Genomic DNA, 22,683 nt, shown 5'->3' with positions numbered 1-22,683 from the left:
CTGTTAGCCTTGTGTAAGGCAATAAGATCTTTGGGGGATGGCTGGTTGGTTGCCTAGCGGTGACGAGTCGGTCGATCGGGCGGTTGGTTTTTAAAATGGGGAATTGGAGAATGTCGTACGATGAGACCGCGGCGTGGCGTGGCGGTGTAGAGTTGGCTGTTGTTCCGAGAAGCCGCGTGGTCTATCCTGGCGGTGCGAGACTTGTGGGCCGAGTTGACGGGAGAAGGCTGTAAGCTCTTGCTGTGAACACCTGGGGGCCGCGGCTGTGGTCCCGAGTCACTACTTGGTGGGAGCGGCAACGGAAATCTTTAAATTTTCCGTCTGGAGGCGGGAATGATGAACTCGCCTACCCTGAGGAGTGGTGTTTCGCCGCCGTGGATGCAGAGAAGACGAGGGCTCCGGTGACAGAGCGCGTGGCTGCGTGACTGTGCCCAGTTGGGTACGCTGGCGACGTGGACACGGTCGGTTGCGAGGAATCTTTGCATTTGAGTTCACCTGCTGTTTCTCTGATAAACTGCAAGTTGTTAAGTTGGTTAAAGGTTTAGATGTTAAATGAAGAATTTGTGCAACCCGCGTCTTTTCTGCCTTGTGGCCTCCTGCGTTCGGATTTCCTATCCCTGTCGCTAGTGTATTTATAGACAGTGATCTTTTGACTTCTTATTAGTACTGCCTGGGAGGAAGTGTATTTTTGAGCAGGGATTATGGTTCCTGATTTGATTCCTCCTCCTTCCCTGGCCTCACGTGTGGTCGATGTGATTGCTGAATGTGAGTCGTTGTGGGTCTGTTAGTCCGCTTCTAGCCTGAGCATCCTTCGGGAGACGATTGTGCCCGCCCTTACACTCGGTCGGTTAATTATTTCTATCCGAGGACATTTTTGTGGCAGGACATGGTATTAAAGTTGTTAGTTATCGTAAAATGTTAAATGGTTGTATTTTACTCTGATTTTTTTGACCACTGTTTAAAAAGGTTAAGTTTGCCTTTCATTGGTGTTTTTTTTTTAATTACGTGTTTTTAAAATTGTTAGTTATTGTAAAAGGTGAATGACTGTATCTTTACTTTTATTGTCTTAATCTACTTGACATCCTTCGGAAATGCCAGTTCTGCCTCCCTGTTGGCGAGTCCTCGTAATTTAATATCTTGTTGTGCCAAAATTTAAAAGAAGTGGCTGCCTACATGTTCGGTAGCGATATTGTATGCAAATTGGTGTTTTGTTTCATTACTTGTAAAGTTTTAATTTTGTTATTAAATGCTTTATCAAAGTCTGTTTTAAGTAATATGGCTTGGCTATTAAGGGTAAAGTAAAATTTTTAATTTCATTACTTGGAAAATTTTGATTTGTTATCAAATCCGGTTTTTAAGTAAAATGGCTTGGCCGCTAACTGTAAGGTAAATTGTTTTGAAAAGGCACTCATGCCTGCTAGCTTTTATGGATCTGTTCCTGGTCAAGTGGTAAAGAAATGACTCGTAATGGTTGAAGTAATCAATAAAGAAATTTTAGGTTGCAATGCGACAGTAACCAACTAATTTTGGCCCCGTTTTCCAACTGGGGGGTTTTCCTTGATTAATCGTAACACCAGTCTCAATTCTCTTCCTGCACATCACACATCTGCGCTACAAAAATTGGTTATTCAGCCTTTTGACGGATGGTCACAATAATGTGACTGGGCAGCGTATGTACGTCACCTTCACAAGGCGACCTTCAGCGTCGTAGTTGGAGCGGTCCTAATACTTTGACTCAGTATAGGTACCTCTTAATAAGAATGCTATTGCCCCTCACTGACGAGTGATACTATAAGCCACTGGCCGATTGTTTATTTCTCTTTGTCAGCACATAGCACCCCGGAGATCACCTTTGGCTTCAGTAAGATAACGGACCACTCCTTCGTTTAGCACTTTCCAATTAAATCAGGATGGGCGGAGGAACTTTCCATGCATATAGGAATTCTTGTCTGGCCTTCCAAATAAACAAAACTCATTTCTATACAACACTTCTTTTAATTCGTTGGTCGAAATATGTTCACGTTGACCAAGTTCCTATCAATTTCCGCGAGCACAGATGCTGAATCACTGTGGCTTTCCTAAGCTGCTGGATTCTTACGGAATGGACTGGGCTACTATGCGCTGCTAGATACGATCCTCTAAATCACTTTCTCACGAATGCATGTATAGTGCACACCAAACTATACTTTGTCACGACTGAATTTATAATTCGTACTTTCAGTCGACGTTGCCTTCGTTTGGAAACGTCCCCTCGGCGCCGACAGCTGAACAATAGCTTGCACAGCAAGCATCGTGAGGTCCCTGCGAATAAATCGCGGCGTCTGAGGCGGCACACACTGGATGTTTGTATTAAAAAGAGGGCGGATGCGGCGTGTTGCAAGCAGATCGATAGCCTGGATTTCACTTTACGGTCTGCTCCCAACGCAGCTGTCAACGGCGATGATACATCGCCGGCACTTCCACGCGCGCTGTATAGACACCAGGCCGGTCTCTATAGCATTTCTCGAATACAAGCGACGCCAGGTGATTTATGTATCGGAGATCTGGTTTAGCAATGCCTCTCCCTGCTGCGGGACCAGAGAACGGCTGCTCTGCTGCGTTGTCGACTAGCCTCTTGTACTCGCCTATTCTTGGCGAAATTATTGCCTTTGCAATAGTGACAAAAGTATCACCGGAAAAAAAAGTATTGTAATCGGTCTATGTAAAGTGAGAAAACTGCGTAGGGACAGTCTGAGTCAAGACGATCTGGAAAGCTTGATTGTCGGTACAGTGCGGGTTGTGTAGAGTGGACGGGATGATGGTGAGGGGGACTGGAGAGGTGTTATTAGTTACGTGCCTTGAAAGAAGAAGAAAGGACGTTTTCTTATATTGAGATCGACAGAGGCTAAGAATTAACTGAACGTTAAAATTATGGTTTATCAGGGCTATTATAACAAAAATTTTGCTAGCCTATAGGCCTGTTTCCGCTTTTAATCCATTGTCAAAATCATTATAAATTGGCATCGAACGCATTCAGCCGTAAAAAGCTTGTAAATTCTAATGTCACGAAAGTTATAAAAATATTTGGGCACAAAATAAATTTGAGGCAGTGGTATTAAAATCTGATTGCATATAGACGTGCCCGAATGAGATTTTCACTCTGCAGCGGAGTGTGCGCTGATATGAAACTTCCTGGCAGATTAAAACTGTGTGATGGATCGAGACTCTAACTCGGGACCTTTGCCTTTCACGGGCTAGCTGTGAGGACGATGCGTGAGTCGTGCTTAGGTAGCTCAGATGGTAGAGCACTTGCCCGCGAAAGACAAAGGTCCGGAGTTCGAGTCTCGGTCCGGAACACAGTTTTAATCTCCCAGGAAGTTGCATATAGACGTGGATGAACATCATTTCTGCCCTTCACTTTGTTATCGACAAAAAACTTTAGCACTCGCTTACCAGCAATATCAGGAACATGCAGTGTGTCCCTCAATACAGTAGAAACAATCTTTCGTTACAAACAAGTCTAGTTAACATGAGCTACAAAATGCATATCTTCAAAGCTATGAGCACTTGTTCAGTAGAAGATATGTTTTTCACAGTGGCGGAGATGAGCAAGTGTTCGTAGCTCTTAAGCTAAACGCTTTAGAGTCCATGTTTACTGGACTCCGTTTCTTGTTTTGGTCAGAGAACGGAAAGCAGAGAGCTTGAAGCAGAAGAGATTTGTTTCACAGTATCGAAGGTGAAGAGGTGCTCATAGCTCTTAAGGTACGTATTTTAGAGAGCGTGTTTATTAAATTTTTCTCCTTCGAAAGGTCGTTCCTGCCATATCGCTGAAAACTGACTATTCCTCCTGGGAGACTGTACAGACAGCTTAAATCAAACGCAAAACAAATGTACTGCCGTTGCGGACGTGTACTTACACCTCTGATTGGGACATGTGCACCACGATTCGACACTGCTCCTTGAATCACAAGTCCACCAATGAACAATGTACGTGCAAGCTAACTTCCACCATGATTGAGGTTTCTGTTGATGCCAAAATGAGAAAGTGGTCACTGCAAAGATGAAGATGTTAAGCATCTATATAATATTAAATTTTTACTGGCGTTGTCTGATCTTTTTCTTTAGCCACATACTTTTATTGTTATTGGGGTACAATTTACATGTTATTTCACGCTTGAATACATTCGATGTATACTTCTAACGTCTAGATACCACATAAAAAAGGCTTAAAAGCCGTGCTTTAATCGATATTAACACGATTTTTTTGTCAGAAGGTCTTCAGCCCTAGTGGAACCGTAATTGTAGCCTTCAGTGAAAGTAACGTGATGGTTTACCGTTCTGTAGACGACTAGGTCCTCGTCAGAAACTCACACTGGGATAGGCTTAAAAGTGCGCGAAAACTTCGGTGTCGCCTTTTTAAGGAAACTACCCTGACGCTCACCTTTACCGGTTTAGAGCAATCACAGAAAATATAAATTAGAATTTTCATATTAAAACTGCCTTGATCGCAAGAATTAGTGACATGATTAATTGTTTTCAACTATTGTACAGACATCACGTTTACTAGAAAAGAACGGAAAAGACTAAATGCAGTAATTACTGAAAAAAAAGATACAAAAGTGCATCCGTGGTAGAGGATATATACCCTTCAGCTTGCCACAGAGTAACATGTTGCTTGCTGTAATGATCACTGAATACAAACCGCCTTACGTGCATCCCCGTCACGCTTATTACAGCGAGATAATGGCAACAGAGGGCGAAGAAGCATGCTCGGCATACGTAAATTAGACGATCCAGATAGTGTAAATAAAGATGTCAACATAAAATGACAGTAGAACGCCTTACTAAAGGTGACATAAAATTCATAATCTAAAATCCAGAAGATCGTATGAGTTTTTTTTTCTTCTCTCTCTCTCATTTCGTCTGACAGGTCATCACAGGGTAGCCAATTGTAAGGTGAGTGAGTGTTCTACAGTCTGCACTGAAAGGGTTTCTTTTTTTTTTTTTTTAGAAAGTTGCTGGCTTGCGCTCTAGAGGCATTTTGTCAGATTTGTGTACGCATACATTGAAAGAAACGTTCTTATGTGACGAGATACGTGATTATTGATCAAAGACATTGTGGATTAATTAAAAATTTTCCTGTTTGAACTTTCCTAGAAAAGAAAGGTCCGAGTGGAAATTTGTCAGTGTGTGAATCGTCAATTTTAATGTTTTTGTTATCATTTTTTACACCGCTTAAGGGTCGTTGATTAAACCCCTCCTGATCATTTAATTTCGATCAAAACGAAAACAAAAAATGGCAGTAGCTCGCTCAGTAGTTACGACCACGCATTGCATTGTGCATGGATCACAGTATTTCTTTTGAATTATTTTAGCTTGTTGCTGGGTACAGAATATTCATGCAGTTGCAGCGGAAAGACGACGTGTTGTCTATTGCGTGCAGGAACATGACAGTGTAATCGTTAAGAGACGTTAGAGGATATTTTAAAAATCGCAGTGAGATACAAGAGAACCGATTTCTCATGATTTGTAGGAAGAGTAATTAATTTCTGATTTTTGTTCTCTATCAAAATACTGACATGTCCGACAGCAGGAAGTTCGAGAAAAATATTTGAGTACTGACATGTCGGAATAAGGGTTTTCATAATACAAGTTGTACTCCTACATACCAGATTTTATGTTTCACTAGATAGCCTAGCAATTTTTAGAGAAAAAAATATAAATAACGATAATATTATCAGAGTTAGTGCTGTACATACTCCCGTGCGTCTGTTGACATAATAATTATTTTTTATAATAAAACATTCAATACTGAGCCAACTACAAGTTAGCTGTCCACGTGATCAATCGTTACTCTCAATTTACTACAGACATGACTAATCAGCCACTAAAAATATGCAATATGTATGTGAAAACATGAAGTACTGTGAAACAAGTGATCGTTTTAGTAGCAACGTTGGCACTGGTGGCTTATCAGATACTGTAGGGCAATATGAGTTTTCTGTATCAAACCAATTCCGTTCAATAGTAGTCTAAAAGCTTTTCTTTTGATTTCCGAATTCTGATTTGCTAATATGGCTGAGAACCATGGTATTTCGTTTCTGATTCTGTAGGTGGCCAACTTGGATGCGCGACAAATGGTACAGCTGCTGCAACTTCATTTACTATCATTCGATGACGAAGTGGTTATATTTAATCTCCTATCTTCACCATTTTATAGTAGCAGACCCTTAGGTCCCGCAGATTCAATCCAAATTGTTGATTTCTATTTGAGGACAATACATTTGCAGCCACCTGGAGTTGTTTACCATTCATTAGTTTTTGCAGTGCTGCGCTTTTCCAGTCCCAAAGATTCTGGACGTTGTATCACAACCAGTAAAACCATGTAAAGAGAAAATGTTGTTACAAATACCACTACTCAACAAGTGTTTAATTCTAAGAGTATCGTATAAGGGTTTGATGTCAGTCTGGAAGTGCGGTTTAGAACCATTGTTTTTTGCATGATACAGGAAAAGAATCAACAAGACTGTGTGTTATGTTCTGTTTATATGTTCGATATGCTATTTTTTGTATGTTATTTTTTGGTATGATGATGCTGTAAAATGCACAATATCAAAATCTGTTTCTCCATCAACATGTCGAACAGGACACCCCATTTTTGTCAAGGTTTCTGAAATGAGCATAATAATACGTAGCTTATTCCTATTCGTTTGCCGAGAGGTTTCTTTCTACCCGGAAAACTTCATAACATGAAGGAAATTTACAGTCTTGCTAATTTCGGAGACAACTTGTCTTCTGTGAGTCATGTCCTTAATCGAAGGAGCACTGTTGTAACTATCGAAGACAACAGTAGCCCTCCCGTAATTCTGAAATGTGAACTTTTCGTAGGAATCTGTTAAGATCAAGGGTCTATCGCCAGCCCTCCAAGGCCTACGGTGAGGCAGGATTCTCTGTCTAAAACGTACTGGACACTAGCTCCAGTTTCTAAAGCATTTGCTATGCACAAATTATCACACTTTTTGAGTATTGCATTGGTTAACTGAATCTTTATACCTTTTCTTACTAGAGAAAAATGCACAATAGTTCCACAAAACAAGGAGTTAGTTGGGGGCGAGAAACGGTCCTTCAGCTAACTGGACATTCTCTTTCGAATGCATGTATTTCTTGTAGATTATTGTTCATTTCAGATGGTAATCCTTTCTCACCATTGTGTGTTTTTCGGCATGACACATGCACTCTGTTTTCAGCACTCACGAAGACATCGCTGTCACCGAGTTCACTGGCCGCATTTATGCCATCAGCATCGTCTTGTGTTTGAGTGACTGCCTCTTGACCAAGTAAGGACTGTATTGTGGGTGATCCGACACTTCCCATCGAAAACGGTGAAGGAGCGTCTTCATTGTCCCTGTAGAACGCGGATGAAAATTGTCTTGAAAAAAGAAGGGTAATGTTTATTGAGTTGAATACCACATCAGTATCTTGTGAAGCAGTTTTTCCCACGTCAAATCACATTTTGACTAGACTAAAGCTCTTTCCGGCAGCTGCAGCTAGTATCCTCACAGCTTTAATTCCGCCAGTACCTCGTCTCCTACCTTCCAAACTTCGCACAAGCTCTCCTCCATACCTCGCAGAACTAGCACTCCTGGAAGATAGGATATTGGGGAGACTTGGCTTAGCCACGGCCTAGGGGATGTTTCCAGAATGAGATTTTCACTTTGCAGCGGAGTGTGGGCTGATATGAAACTTCCTGGCAGATTAAAACTGTGTGCCAGGAAGTTTCATTATCAGCGCACACTCCGCTGCAGAGTGAAAATCTCATTCTGCCTTTCGTTGTTTGCGCCGAAATGTTCTCATCGTAGGCAGCGGTTCATGTAAGCAAAGATGAACAACGGAGGGAGCCAAGTAAGGACTGTATTGTGGGTGATCCGACACTTCCCATCGAAAACGGTGAAAGAGCGCCTTCATTGTCCCTGTAGAACGCGGATGAAAATTGTCTTGAAAAAAGAAACGCATGATATTTATGTTACGTGGGATGCATAGCTTCAGGCGAAATCTCTCAGCAGACCCACATAACTGGCGGGAGACACTTTGTTTAGGCATTTCTACGTGATCATTTTGCGCTCTGAACTAAAAAGATCGACGTGAAGCGATCGACAGGCACAATAAAGACACTGCCCAACACATCTGTGCAAAGTTACATCGGACCTTATTTTCCGAATACGATTCGTATTACACCTATCAAAATAACTTATTAATATACTTAATTTCATAGTAACAAACAAAATAATTTTCAAAAATGGCCGCCATTTTGAATTTGATTTTTAGGTGATTTCCAAAGGTCCGATTGTGTGTGTTTTATACATGTTGAAGGGTAATGTTTATTGAGTTGAATACCACTTCAGTATCTTGTGAAGCAGTTTTTCCCACGTCAAATCACATTTTGACTAGACTAAAGCTCTTTTCGGCAGCTGCAGCTAGTATCGGCTTCCTGCCACGTGTCTCCATTTCTCGTGTTTTGTGCGTACGCGAAACACGTCATCCTCTCCCGCAAACGCTTGGCCATGGTCCGGCTGTTTTGACGGACCGCACATCAGCTGTTTGGCCACTGTTGGTCACCACGCCAGTGAGCGGCAATAGAGCTGGAATAATCTGTGCTAACACTTTAGAATCCTCTTCTAGGTATCTGTATAAGCCCGCCGCTGGTGGCCTAGCGGTTCTAGGCGCCTCAAAAAAAAATTGTTCAAATGGCTCTGAGCACTATGGGACTTAACTGCTGAGGTCTACATCTACATCAACATCTACATTTATACTCCAGAAGCCACCCAACGGTGTGTGGCGGAGGGCACTTTACGTGCCACTGTCATTACCTCCCTTTCCTGATCCAGTCGCGTATGGTTCGCGGGAAGAACGACTGTCTGAAAGCCTCCGTGCGCGCTCTAATCTCTCTAATTTTACATTCGTGATCTCCTCGGGAGGTATAAGTAGGGGGAAGCAATATATTCGATACCTCGTCCAGAAACGCACCCTCTCGAAACCTGGCGAGCAAGCTACACCGCGATGCAGAGCGCCTCTCTTGCAGAGTCTGCCACTTGAGTTTGCTAAACGTCTCCGCAACGCTATCACGGTTACCAAATAACCCTGGGACGAAACGCGCCGCTCTTGTTTGGATCTTCTCTATCTCCTCCGTCAACCCGATCTGGTACAGATCCCACAATGATGAGCAATACTCAGGATCATCCCACTTCAAATCGTTCCGCACGCATACTCCCAGATATTTTACAGAAGTAACTACTACTTATTCCGCTATCTTATAATCATACAATAAAGGATCCTTCTTTCTATGTATTCGCAATACATTACATTTGTCTATGTTAAGGTTCAGTTGCCACTCCCTGCACCAAGTGCCTATCCGCTGCAGATCTTCCTGTATTTCGCTACAATTTTCTAATGCTGCAACTTCTCTGTATACTACAGCATCATCCGCGAAAAGCCTAGAACTTAAAGCTACTTAAACGTAACTAACTTAAGGACATCATACGCATCCACGCCCGGGGCAGGATTCGAACCTGCACCCGTAGCCGCCGCGCGGCTCCAGACTGTAGCGCCTAGAACCGCTCGGCGACCCCTGCCGGCTCTAGGCGCTTCAGTCTGGAACCGCGCGACCGCTACGGTCGCAGGTTCGAATCCTGCCTCGGGCATGGATATGTGTGTTGTCCTTAGGTTAGTCAGGCTTAAGTATTTCTAAGTTCTAGGGGACTGATGACCTGAGATGTTAAGTCCCATAGTGCTCAGAGCCATTTGAACCATATCTGTATAATTTGGCCGTATTGGCGTGCGACAACCCGTCTGAAGAAATGATAGTTAATAATGCTGTTGTATTCAAGACATTAGAAACATTAGAATTAAAATCATCCAGTTGGACCAATACAATAACTGCAACAATATTTCTGCTACTGTCTTCTGTGTTTAAAAGTAGATAGTATTTTCTCCCAGCTCTAAAAATCGTTCCATTTCCAAGTCAACAAGCACTATCTAGATCGTTGTTCTGTGAACTTCGGTGAAGAATAAATCTGCATGTCATCCAACTTTTTGCATTTATCATGGTTTAGCTTGTCATCCTTATTAGATACTGAACTTCGCAAATTTTGAAGATAAAAATTCATGGCTTATTAAGGTTGTATGGCAACTGTAATTGTTAATAACTGGTGTGTAGGATCAGCCGCCAGATTGGTTTATAATTCATTGTTCATGTAAATTTTGCAGCCTCTTTTTTTAAACGAACGAATCTTAATATATTAAGTGTAACTGTTGATGACTGTTACATTTACTGTTTTGTTGAATAACAGTAGAAGAGAAAGGGTTAAATTTGTGACCATCATAGAGCCTAATCCACTTTAATTGTATCAAAAGGGCCAATGAGCTCACTTTCATATCCTGATGCTTACATCACAATACACAGCGACATTATTTGTAAACTAGAATGTCGGCGCACACGTTTGCTCCACCTCGGCTAAATAGTGGATACAAAAATTTTATCCTCTGCAGAACTCTACCCTTCTACCGACGGAGTGTCGAGATATTACTTTGTTACGTTGAATTTCGTTTGTTACTATGCTTCAGAATTCTTTACCTTTTTAATGAGATAGTTTTTGTAGCTTTCTACAGAAGACTGAAACTCTTTCTTCTGTTCTTCGAGGGAAAGAACGCGCTCCGCGAACCTCGCATTACTCGGAACTGGCTTGCGGTACAAGCGGGTCGCCCTGGAATAAAGACCAAAATAAATGAATCTCAAGTGCTGCACTGACGCTGCCGGGGTTGTAGGGAAGTTAAACCGCCGCTGTTAAACAAAAGATTCGTGAGCCCGTGTTCGCGAATTCTCCACGAATATTGTGCTGTCCTCTCTGTCAGACTTTTTGCCTTCACTGCTGCACTATAGAAACTGCTTCTCACTACGTCTGTCGGTAAACAATGTCTACACGCTGAAAGGCTCCAAGGAACGAGATATTGTTGTGTTAGGACAATGCACTGCATTCGGGAGCAGTAGTTTCGATTTCCTCCCGGCCAGGTGTTCGGTGGTTTCTGTAAATGCCTCTACATGCATTCGCGCGGGATTAGCCTAGCGGTCTAGGGCGCTGCAGTGATGGACTGTCAGGCTGGTTCCGGCGGAGGTTCGAGTCCTCTCACGGGCATGAGTGTCTGTGTTTGTCCTTAGGATAATTTAGATTCAGTAGTGTGTAAGCTTAGGAACTGATGTCCTCAACAATTAAGTCCCATAAGATTTCACACACATTTGAACATTTTTGACATGCGTTCCCTGAAGTGCTGTAGGGACCTTTTTCGAGAATGGTAAGGTACTTGTATACATTCCATCGTAATTCAGAATAACACAGGCATTGCAATATCGTATTTATCCGTCGACGCCGGGCAAGTGACTTTGAAGTAAAATCATTCCTCTCTACGGGAATATACGTAATGGATGTATGAGTACAGATTGGTTGATGACATATGGAAGTTTGGATCTGGTCGTGGATCGGTCTTGGAAAGCCAAATTGTAAGGCGACAGCTCGCGATAAGCAGGAAATCCGGGTTCGAGGCCCGGTCCGGCACAAATTTTCATTGTTGTCATTCCAGCATAGTCGTCTATATTCGTAACTGCGAATACATTTCATGTAACTCAACTAACGGCCGGGGCCACGCAAACAAACTTTAAAATTGATGAAAGTGTTTTAAGATTTACATGACATTTGGCTAAAATGCAAGAAATCAATTAGCAACTATGTTGAGGGATCTTGAGTTTACGCCTGTGCGCCGGCCGGTGTGGCCGAGCGGTTCTAGGCGCTTCAGTCTGGAACCGCGTGACCGCTACGGTCGCAGGTTCGAATCCTGCCTCGGGCATGGATTTGTGTGATGTCCTTAGGTTAGTTAGGTTTAAGTAGTTCTAGGGGACTGATGACCTCAGATGTTAAGTCCCATAGTGCTCAGAGCCATTTGAACCATTTTACGCCTGCGCACGTCTCCACGGGAGGCAGGTTATCAGGCTTACGGACAGAGTGAGCGTTGTGGTGCAATATTAGACGAAAACTTCAGGTTGAACTTATACTAAAGACTGCCCGTAGACGTTGTTGCTTGGCTTTACGCAAGTGGGATTTAGAAGAAACCAATTTCTTTAAATAATGTCCAATGGAAAAGTATTGAAGAAAGGCAAACGATTAATTTCAGATGTTTCGGGAAGGGAAACAGTGGTTGTAGCCGACCAAATACATAGTCAGAATCCACAAAGCCCCGTGGACAGAAACTGCAAATTAACAAATGAAAAGATAATTATTTCACAGCAGGCTCGTTCAGAAAACAGATAACTAAAAGTAATGCGGACTTATTAGAAACAGCCAGCCAGCTGTCTTATCAAAATAGATACCATTTACAGACATGTATGAAGAATTTACAAAATGCCACACGTCAAGCGAAGCATGCAATGAGGTTCCTCTGTGGGTTTGGCCCTGGATTCGATAAAGATAGTGGCTAATTTCTCCTGTAAAACACACACACACACAGACACACACACATAAGCAGAATTAAACAGTATTCTAATAACACACAAGCACTAAGGAATAAAACAAATTTGGCAAACATTGAAAGTGTTAAACACCATTGTAATAAAGTACAAACGCCAGTTAACAGAATAATGCTGGTAAACACTGAGTATAAGTAGATTACAGTGCGTTAAACAATTTTCTAATCAAATGAAAAAAATAGCAATGAATTAAAGAAAGCTAGCGATTGTTGAAAAATAACACGCCAGACTGATAGCATACAGTTAGACTTGACAGAAAGCTGGTCTTGCGTGCCCAACAACGCAGCCAATCTACCCAGAAACGTGGCGAGTAAACAGCAACAAAGCCAAATTATAATCCACTTTCGCCACAAATCGCGAGAATGTGTCCCGATATATCGGCTGAATACAGCCTGGTAGAGAAATACAAAGTAGCGCCTTTGCTCACAACAAGAAATCGAAAGAACGACTGCCAGTACCAGCTAAATCTTAAGGGGATGTTTACTATCTTTGTCCCGAAAAAAGCATGTTCTCTAAGAATTTTTTTTTCTCGGGGTGTGTTACAGATGTCAATTTCAAATTTGGTCAAAATGTTTATTGACATCTCCTCTACAAACTGAAAGATTTTGAACTAGAAATGTCGAATAGCAAAGGCGAAACTGCGGTCGGAACGAAACAAAATTTCGATGTAGATCTCCATGCGCGGTATGTCACAGGTCAGCCAGCTCGTCTCAAATCAAAATTGAGTTGACGTTAGCGAAGTGTATAAGATTCTTTAGGAGTTGTACCTCGCTTAAGTTATTTGTACCATAGGAAACAAAATGGCTGCCATTTGAAAAAAATAGGGATTTTTTCGTCGATTTTTCGACGTTGTCTGCTAAGTGAAAATATTTATAGTTCATGGAGCGGAATAAAAGTGGTACAACTCCTAGGCAATTTAGTTAGCTTCGACGGAAACAAAGAATCATGCCAATCGGTTCAGCATATTTGAAGTTACCACCCCGCACGATGAGAAAAAAGTCATTTCGAGAAAAACGCGTTTCAAGATTTGACTACATATAAATGCAATATTATGCAACTTATGTTCAATCGGCTATTCCGGTTCCATAAACGAGTCCTTCCTCTTCCTCAAAGAGAGCGTTCTGCTCGATCTGGGCCATCCTGCGCTACTTTAGGGCCGCTCGTACGACCGGTGACAAGCGGTTTTCGGCCGCTTGCATCCGGTGGTCGTTCAAATGCTTCAAATGGCTCTGAGCACTATGCGACTTAACTTCTGAGGTCATCAGTCGCCTAGAACTTAGAACTAATTAAACCTAACTAACCTGAGGACATCACATACATACATGCCCGAGGCACGATTCGAACCTGCGACCGTAGCGGTCGCTCGGCTTCAGACTGTAGCGCCTAGAACCGCACGGCCACTCCGGCCGGCCGGTGGTCGTCCGAATGCTTGGCGACGTGCGTCGAATAGAGTCCCAGGGTGACGTCCATCGATGTCATGGTCTTCAGAATTGCTGAATATCCTTCGTTGAAGCTGCTCACTGCCAGGAAAGTCGCACCAGAATGCAAATGCTTGGGGGCTAACTTCCAAACACTCGCGTTCAAATTTTCACTTCAGTTTTGTGTATTTCCTCCCCAGCACCGGTACAATAACACGTCCTCTCAGGCAGGTGCATTTTTTGTTCAACCGCATATAACAAATATTTCCATTCCGTATTCGGAAAAACCGTTTCAGGGGTTGATTCTAAACACGTTTATGGATCAAAAAATGCAATTTTTTAAAAAATGGATTTTTTGAACCAAAAGATAGTAAACCTCTCCTTAAAGGAGTCAGGGTGCAGTGAGTCACACGTCAGAAAAGAAACAATTAATGCCCATAACAAAACGCTTCACTGTATAGTCCACAATACAGACGTGGAAGAGTTCCCCTAGCAGGCTCGCTTTCTCCTACGCTACAGTAGCTGACAGTAAAAAACAACTATGACGACGCCAGTACCTCTCTACACGCTACGCAGCCGTCGACCAGCTATGTTCGGCCCAACAGAGCTGTCACATGTCCTCGGTAAAGCCGGACCACCAACTGTCTGCGCCGCTACCGGGAAGTGACTCCTCTTGCTTGCGGAACAAACTTGTATATGGCTTCCCGCTGCTACTTATGCGCCTTCTCGAGAGCGGCGTCCTTCCGCTATCCCAGCAGCGGGCGGAGACATACACACATTACAGTCGCTTACTGAGCGCCCAAAGATTTCCTTTAAAGTAGTCCATATTTCTTTACTTCCTATATTTGACAATTAGAGAAAGTCTTCTTCTCTTGTTTACATCCCTCTCAATGGGACGGTAAAATCAAAACCTTCCAGTCTTTTCACTCGACTTGAGAACCTATTATAACAGTGCTAGAAATAGTGCGACCACCTTCAATTCATCGAATAAACGTTATTTGTGTCAGTAACTAGTTTCTTGTCTAAGCCTATCTGTCTATAAATTTATACATTTCAAGCACGAGCATAGAGAGCAAGATATTTAGGACAGTCTTCTACGCACCAGGTTGTATCGTGAGATATAAATTGTATCCTGTATTACTTTATAATGAGAGAGCATATTTACAGGAAAAATGAAGTAAGTGTCCAGATGAAACAAATGTCACTAGCTAAAGAAGAGTCGAAGACGAAAATTGGGTTTGGCTATATAAATAGTTCATTGAGCAAAACGATTGGGGAGAAGAGGAGTTTGTGGCACAACTTGACTAGAAGAAGGGATCGGTTGGTAGGACATGTTCTGAAGCATCAATGGATCACCAATTTAGTATTGGAGGGCAGCGTGGAAGGTAAAAATCGTAGAGGGAGACCAAGAGATCAATACACTAAGCAGATTCAGAAGGATGTAGGTTGCAGTAGGTACTGGGAGATGAAGAAGCTTGCACAGGATAGAGAGTAGCATGGAGAGCTGCATCAAACCAGTCTCAGGACTGAAGACCACAACAACACGAGCAAAAGTATGATTTATATCATTAAGTGAATAAAAATCGCGTATGTCGCCAGTCGAGATATCATTCAGTCCTGTGGTTAGTGAGTGATGCTAAAATCATTCACACAACAACCTTTTAAGTAAGTCTATCGTAGGTACGACATTGAAACTCTATCCCGGACTTGGATTCGAATCCGGAACGATGTTTTTCGGAGGCACTGTGGCATCTGGTCGTGCTCAGAGCTTCATTTTATCACGAATTGAACTCTTTTATATTAAATCAAGGAGAGGTTTTCTTATAGTGGGGAGAAACCAACACCTTCGAAAGAAAAAAAATATGGCGATGTGTTTTGATCTGGTAATTGGAGCGTACTGGGAAATCTTGTTTGGGAGCGCACCTTGTGGCCGTTCTCTTATTTAAGGTCTGAGTGGGTTTGGTTTAACTATTAACTGTCCCAGCCTCCCACATTAGGGCTCTAAAGCTCAGTAAACAGTTCTTACAGTTCTGGCTTGGGTCCCAGATAGTTATTTACAGTCTTCCTCGGACCATAATCTGTATTGGACTGCACATGCGAAGAATAATTACCACTCTCTGTAACACATCTCACGTTTCAAATTTAACTGTAATGTAAAGAATTCAAAATTAAATCATCATCCAGTCACTCAAATATTCTTCTCACGTAAAGAAATTTCTGAACAAACAATTATTCACTATACTTTGTAACACTGCATTACAAATACAGTGCCTAGTAAAGACTCCTTAATTTTCATGTAAATCAAAAAAGATTAAGCTCCATATCAATGTTAACAATTTGCCGTCCGCACGTCTCGTACAAATTTATCAGCTTGGCGCCGGCAGCGCTAATTCGGATTACTTGGCTTGTCGCCAGCCGTTCTTGACATTACCGGCCGATTATAAATTGTTAAGTTTTACTAATTTCATCGTTGGTTCTTATAAACTCTCAACCCTGTTCCCCTACTTTCATGAAATTTCGAAGATACACATACGTAAATAAATACGAAATTCGTGTGTTTCATATATTTGTTTATTGGCATTGTCTTTGGTACTTAGTATTTCTCTTTCATATAATACGCAGCAAAACAGTCTCCAAGATGTAACGCAACACTACAAGACTTTCACATTAAGTTTGTTGTTCTTCTTTATTTGTCTATGGAACATACATGGCAGTTTCTTCATTTCCGTTTATTCGTTTTGGATATAAGTATTAGTTGGTGTTGCTTTATGTGAGCGGAAAGTCTGTCGACCGGATCATAATGAGACGTACACGATGTAGTGGCAACCTCCAAGTTTTGCTCAGAAGCAGGTACATGCTCTTTTATCCATAAAACAGACCCTCCCAATAAAAAAATCGTGAAATTGAAGACTCTTGTGTTCTGTATTGAAATACTAACGAGTACGGAATGCATTAAATAATGCGCAATGAAAGAGATACATGCAAACCTCTTTTGACCATTTTATAGTTTTTCTGTATGTAGGGTAATAGCTCAAATATTTGTCTGCTCTATCCACTCCTTTCATGTATCTGTTGTCTAATACACCTTCGGGTTTTTTTATTGTGTAATTGATTGTTCCACTTTTTTTGAGTGTCAGTCAAAGTGGCATTATGTATTGCAGAGACCATTCGTATTGTTTCCGTTTTCGAAGCTCTCCATACCTGTGCGAGTACTTCACCCTTCCTTTGATGACAAGCATATCGTTCCACAAACTGGAATTTTCTTTTCAACTAACTTCTCTGCAAGTTCTACACTGTTATAATAACTATCCATGTACAGGTAATGCCACTTTCCATAAGAAGGTTTAGTAGTTCTTCACTGTTTTTGCTAAAGGCTTTCCAGCACCAGAATGTATCTTGAAAGAGGAAATGTGTCCCGTACTCGAATCACACAGCATCTGAATGAGTATGCCGTATTTCGTAATTTCGAAGGATTGTAAACTTTAAAATTTAACCGTCCAATTGAGATATTTTGACTTAGATTAAAAGTTTCTTTAACCTTTCCGGAAAAATAATCAATTACGAACAGCACTTTGAAAAGTCGGTCGGCTTTATCTGGTTTATTGTTGTTGTCGGAAAAACGTAAAAATGATAATTTTTGTCTGAATCGGTTGCGAGACATCGTTTTGCGAAATATCGGTGTGTCTATCAATGGATTCGATGACCAACAATCATCGATCCTTGCTTTTTTACAGTTCCCATAAGGGTAGCAATTCCAAGCCATTTTCTAAGTTCAGGTGCCTATGCAGTGTGATGCCGACCGTTGTCAGTCGAGCAGCGGCCATGTATCAAATAGTTTTATCTTGTGACTTCGGTTTTATGTACCTTATGGGAAAAAGAAAGACAATGAGAGCAGTTGTTTTTTATTTTTTTGTGACAATGGTTGTACATCAGCTGGTCTGCCTCATGTTTCGTTATATCCAAATGGTTTATAAATGTTAATCTACGTTCAGATCCGATGATGGCACCTTTAGTGTGTTGAAACTGGTTACCCAGTAAACAGTATTTAAGCGATCTTGGCTTTTGAATCATTTCTACAAACAAATTCCCATTACAGACTTACACTGAATCCAAAACCTTCAAAAATCCCAGGAAGTACTGTAGGGATTTTGATCTGATTTCCGGCAATAGGTAGGTTTGTGTCTATAGTTTATAAATATTTCGTGCTAATTGACTGTGCTACGATGAACTGAATTCCACTGCCACCATAAAAACAATGCCTTTGCCATCTTGTCATCAAGCAGTGATAGGCACCAGGACTCCCGAGCAACGCACCACTCCGGCACTAGCATCGGAGGTCATTTACGAATTGCTCATTCTACAAACAAACTATCCCTGGCAGTCTATGCCTACGACATGTACAGCATCCTTAATGTTTCCAAGGAAAGTAATACTGGCAACTCATGCAAGATTGCACTTCCATTGTTTGTGACAAGGTTCCATATCCCATAAAATATCCGCTGAGTCATTCCACAGAAAAATTAGACATTTACGTAACGACAGCAGTCTTACGGCTGGCTGTACCGTTTTCTTTTCTGGAGAATTCCGTTCAATTTACAAGTAATCGCAACAGGGGCGAAAGCAGACGAAGTATACGCTTCTGAAATTGCCAGTTAGCGTAATATGTTAATATACCCCGAATTAATAAAATAAACGAAAAATTACAACAGCTAATGTGAAAGTACACAAAAAATTAATTTGAAAATTAAAACATTCTCGAATGTCTTGAAATTCCTGGGATCGATATCTTGCCACTGTCGATATCGATAACAGGCAAAAACGTCGAGACTCTCTATTATTGGGTAGATGAACTATCTATATACATAGTTAAGTTTGTACGAAATATTCGGACTCTTGTCGTTGCTTTTTTGTCGAAAACCTCCTCTCCATATTTATTTGACAGCAATAAATCCCTGTGTACAGCCACCTGTGTAATGCAGGTGAAAACCAAACGACCACTTTCAGTATACTTGAGAAGTATGCCAACATGCCTCGAAGGCATCGCAAGTGCGTGCATTGTCACGCTGTGGCATGAAGGGCTCCCCTCAGTAGTGGAGAATTTGCCCATCGAATGACGTGCCCCGCCGCTATCCAGAGACTCAAAACACGCTCCATCTACCTCGTAGTGGTCACTTGCGGTCAAGATCACCAGCTGCCGACAGCTATTAACACAGCAAGAGTTGTTAGTAAAAATATGTGTTGTCTACGAAAAGAATCAACTAGCTCCATAAATCTCACACATTTTTCCACCTTGACAGTTCTGCCCGGTTAGATTTTGTGAGCTGCTTCTGCGTTGCGGGTGTGACCAGATTTTCTGGCTGCTTAACTTGAGATACAGTCACAGCCGGAACTACTTCTTCTTCTTCTTCTTCTTCCCGTCTAACCGAAAACTGTCAGAGTTCATCGTGGCGAGAGCTTCCAGGTTGAGCCTGCTTCAGCTGAGGAATCTGTTTATTTGATTCGTCTGACTCTGCAACCTCCGTTTCAGGGTCAGGATAATTTTCTCGCAATTCTCTCTTCTACACTGTTCTGCTATGCCGTCCGCCACCTTTTCGAAAGGCATTGTTGAATTAACGTGTTTCTACTTTTTCAGTCGACTGCAGGTCTTGAATTTCGGATAGTATGCCCTGCATCAGTTTTCGTTGGTTTTGTGTGAATTCTGAAGCTGTGAGCCAGCTAAGTTAAGTTCTTACTGACTAACTCAGCCGAAGATATGTATTTAGTATCCCATGTTGCCCTCATTTCCAAAACTATCGTTATAGGATATATAGCTGTGCTGCTAGAATAAAATATTTTGTAGCATCTCACCCCTTTTCGACAATTTGAAGCATTTTTCACCATCATTTCCACCGTTGCTATTTGCGACTACATCTGAGCTTCTATAACGCCGAATTCGAACAAGCAAGTGTGCAAATAAGATGTCAAGGTCATTGCCGACGGCGTATCTGGGACACCCCCCCCCCCCCCCCCCTCCGAAGCACTTCTTCCTTTTCTAATAACCCTTCTTACCCTTCCTCCATGACGACGTTTCCCATACGTGTGATTACTCTACAGTAGTCCCTTCCAGTGGTGACTGTACAGTTACAATTTCTTATGATGTCCAAGCGTAATTAGTTGTCTCTGAAGTTCAAGCCACAGTAATTAATCTCTATTTTCGTCGCTTTCATTGTATTCCTCGAGTGGTCTCTCTTCCATCTTCGTTCTACTAAATTGACCATGTCCGTTCATCATAATGCATTTTAACGATGCTGGAATCAGTGTGGGTGCTGTGTATTAGGGATTAGGGAGGAAGCAAATCCAAGGTTGCTTGTTAGTGGCACCTCACTGAGGAATCAGACGCAAAATTGTATGTACTGAGATCTGGAGATGATCCTTACGGACCAAAATTAGGAACCTGGTATATAAACTTCGGTGATCTGTAACTGTAATAAATACATGACCAAATAATGTCTGTTAGGTATTGCGGGCACCACGCAACAGAATTGAACTGTGAGAACTGAAGTTACCATGACAGTACGCAACCGTTACCACACGACCAAATGGCCTCTTAACCATTACGAACAAGCTTCATTCACAAGAAAGGTTGGCAGAAGAACGCTTACGATGGACACTGAAACAATTGCATTATGTTCTCTTTTGAGTGGCTGCCACAACTGGATACTGGGCGACTCTAACTGAAGGCAAGAAACACGCGAATGGAATAACCTTCGGTATCTGCTGACATAAATTCGACTGAGCCTGTTTAAAACCAGTTCAGACCCACAGAGCCTCGTCGCAGAAAACCTTCTCACACACTGAATGGCCTCAGGAGGAGAGGCGTCGACCGCCAACTCGACTAGGACGTTGGGTTTGTGCCAAACAGTACGTAATTAAGCTTGATCATGTTGAGAACCACAGTTGACACTTCCACAAAAATGTAAATATTCGATCAGACGCTTAAACCTCCAAAAGTTCTTCACCGATTGCTTCGAAATTTTGGCACAACGTTGCATTCGACTACGCACTTGTTTTTATATACATATTTTTAATATATGTAGTACATAATCGGGTAACGTTATTACTGAAAATCTCGAATAGTTCTTGACTGATTTACTTCAAATTTTTCACAAGTTTCGGACAGACATAAGCAATATATTTTTAATACATATAATGTATAAATATGTATGTAAAACACCAATGGCCTTGCCGCAGTGGCAATACCGGTTCCCGTCAGCTCACCGAAGTTAAGCGCTGCCGGGCTTGGCTAGCACTTGTATGGGTGACCATCCGAGTCTGCCGAGCTCTGCTGGCCAGTTGAGGAGCTACTTGACTGAGAAGTGGCGGCTCCGGTCACGAAAGCTGACAACGGCAGGGAGAGCTGTGTGCTGACCACATGGCCCTCAATATACGCATGCAATGACACCTATCGGCCGAGGATAACCCGGCGGTCGGGCGATATCTATGGGCCTTCCTAGGCATGTTCGAATGGAGTTTAGTTTATGTATGCTATTTATTATTATTCACGTATGGGCCGAGTAGGACCACGCCAGGTACAATCCATCAATGTCACGTTTGATGGTTGGCCTGCCTTTGTACCTAAATTTCTTTCATCTTTTCAGAATGAAGTCTCTTTGTTTCATCAGACTACAGTGTTCCAGTCTGTTTCCTAATTTCCCTCTAACCAACTTCCCAATCAAATATCTCTTGTCTGAATGTTTTCCTATCTGTAAGGTCTGCCTGAGTTATACCGGCTGCTTTAAGATCCTCCTTAATCGCAGCAATTCATTTCATTGGCTCAGTTTTCGCCTTATGTGTAATATATAATTGTCAGACATTTATAGTAAGCAGGAAAGTTGTATTTATGGCTTATTGGGTTCTGATGAGAATACTACAGAATCCGTATTTGCAATAACAATGACCAAGGCTCAGCATCAGAGAAGGGGGGAGGGGAGAGGAGCCGGACAAAGCGGTAGGAGGAAATGGGTATGGAAACCGAAAAGGATAAGCTGGAGAGAGAAAGGGGAAGAGAAGAAGATTAGGACGTATATTCAATTCACATACATATTAAAAATGTCTTCTTTCTCTTTGCTTTCTTCTCCATTTAACCAGACAGAGCCACAGCAACGTGTGACCACTAACACCTAGTTATTAGTAAAAACCACCTCAGCTGTATTATTACAAATCTGTTGTGTTTCGACCGGTTTCGTTCGTAAAACATCTTCAGGTTGCCGAGTTGTGCTAATGTCATGATATAAATGGTCTGGTTGTCGTAGGCAATTGTAAAGATGAAATCCAAAACCACTGATGATAAACATTCTGCTCACCACCTGGAGTAAGTGCGGCGAGCAGACAGGGCGTGCTGTTCATGATTAGTGTTTTTGGATTTGATCTGTAACATAACTTAGGACACCCAGACTATTTATGTCATGGCTTTAGCAGGACTCGGCTACATGAAGATGTATAAAGAATGAAGCCATGCGTAACACAATAAGTGTGTAACGATACGGCTGAGGTAGTTTTTATGAACCGTTAGTAGATTTTAATTTCACTGGCAGCCTCTGTTTTCGTTATTGTTGTGTTTTTAGTTCAACGTTACTTTTTATTGCAAAACATTCATTCTGTCGTTACCTTTTCCAGTTAAAAATGGCTCTGAGCACTATGGGACTGAACTTCTGCGGTCATCAGTCCCCTAGAATT

This window comes from Schistocerca piceifrons, chromosome 2 (genome assembly GCF_021461385.2).
Source record: "Schistocerca piceifrons isolate TAMUIC-IGC-003096 chromosome 2, iqSchPice1.1, whole genome shotgun sequence".
In the NCBI taxonomy this organism is placed as follows: domain Eukaryota; kingdom Metazoa; phylum Arthropoda; class Insecta; order Orthoptera; family Acrididae; genus Schistocerca; species Schistocerca piceifrons.
The sequence above is the reverse complement of the archived record's forward strand: the minus strand, read 5'-3'. Positions refer to the sequence as shown.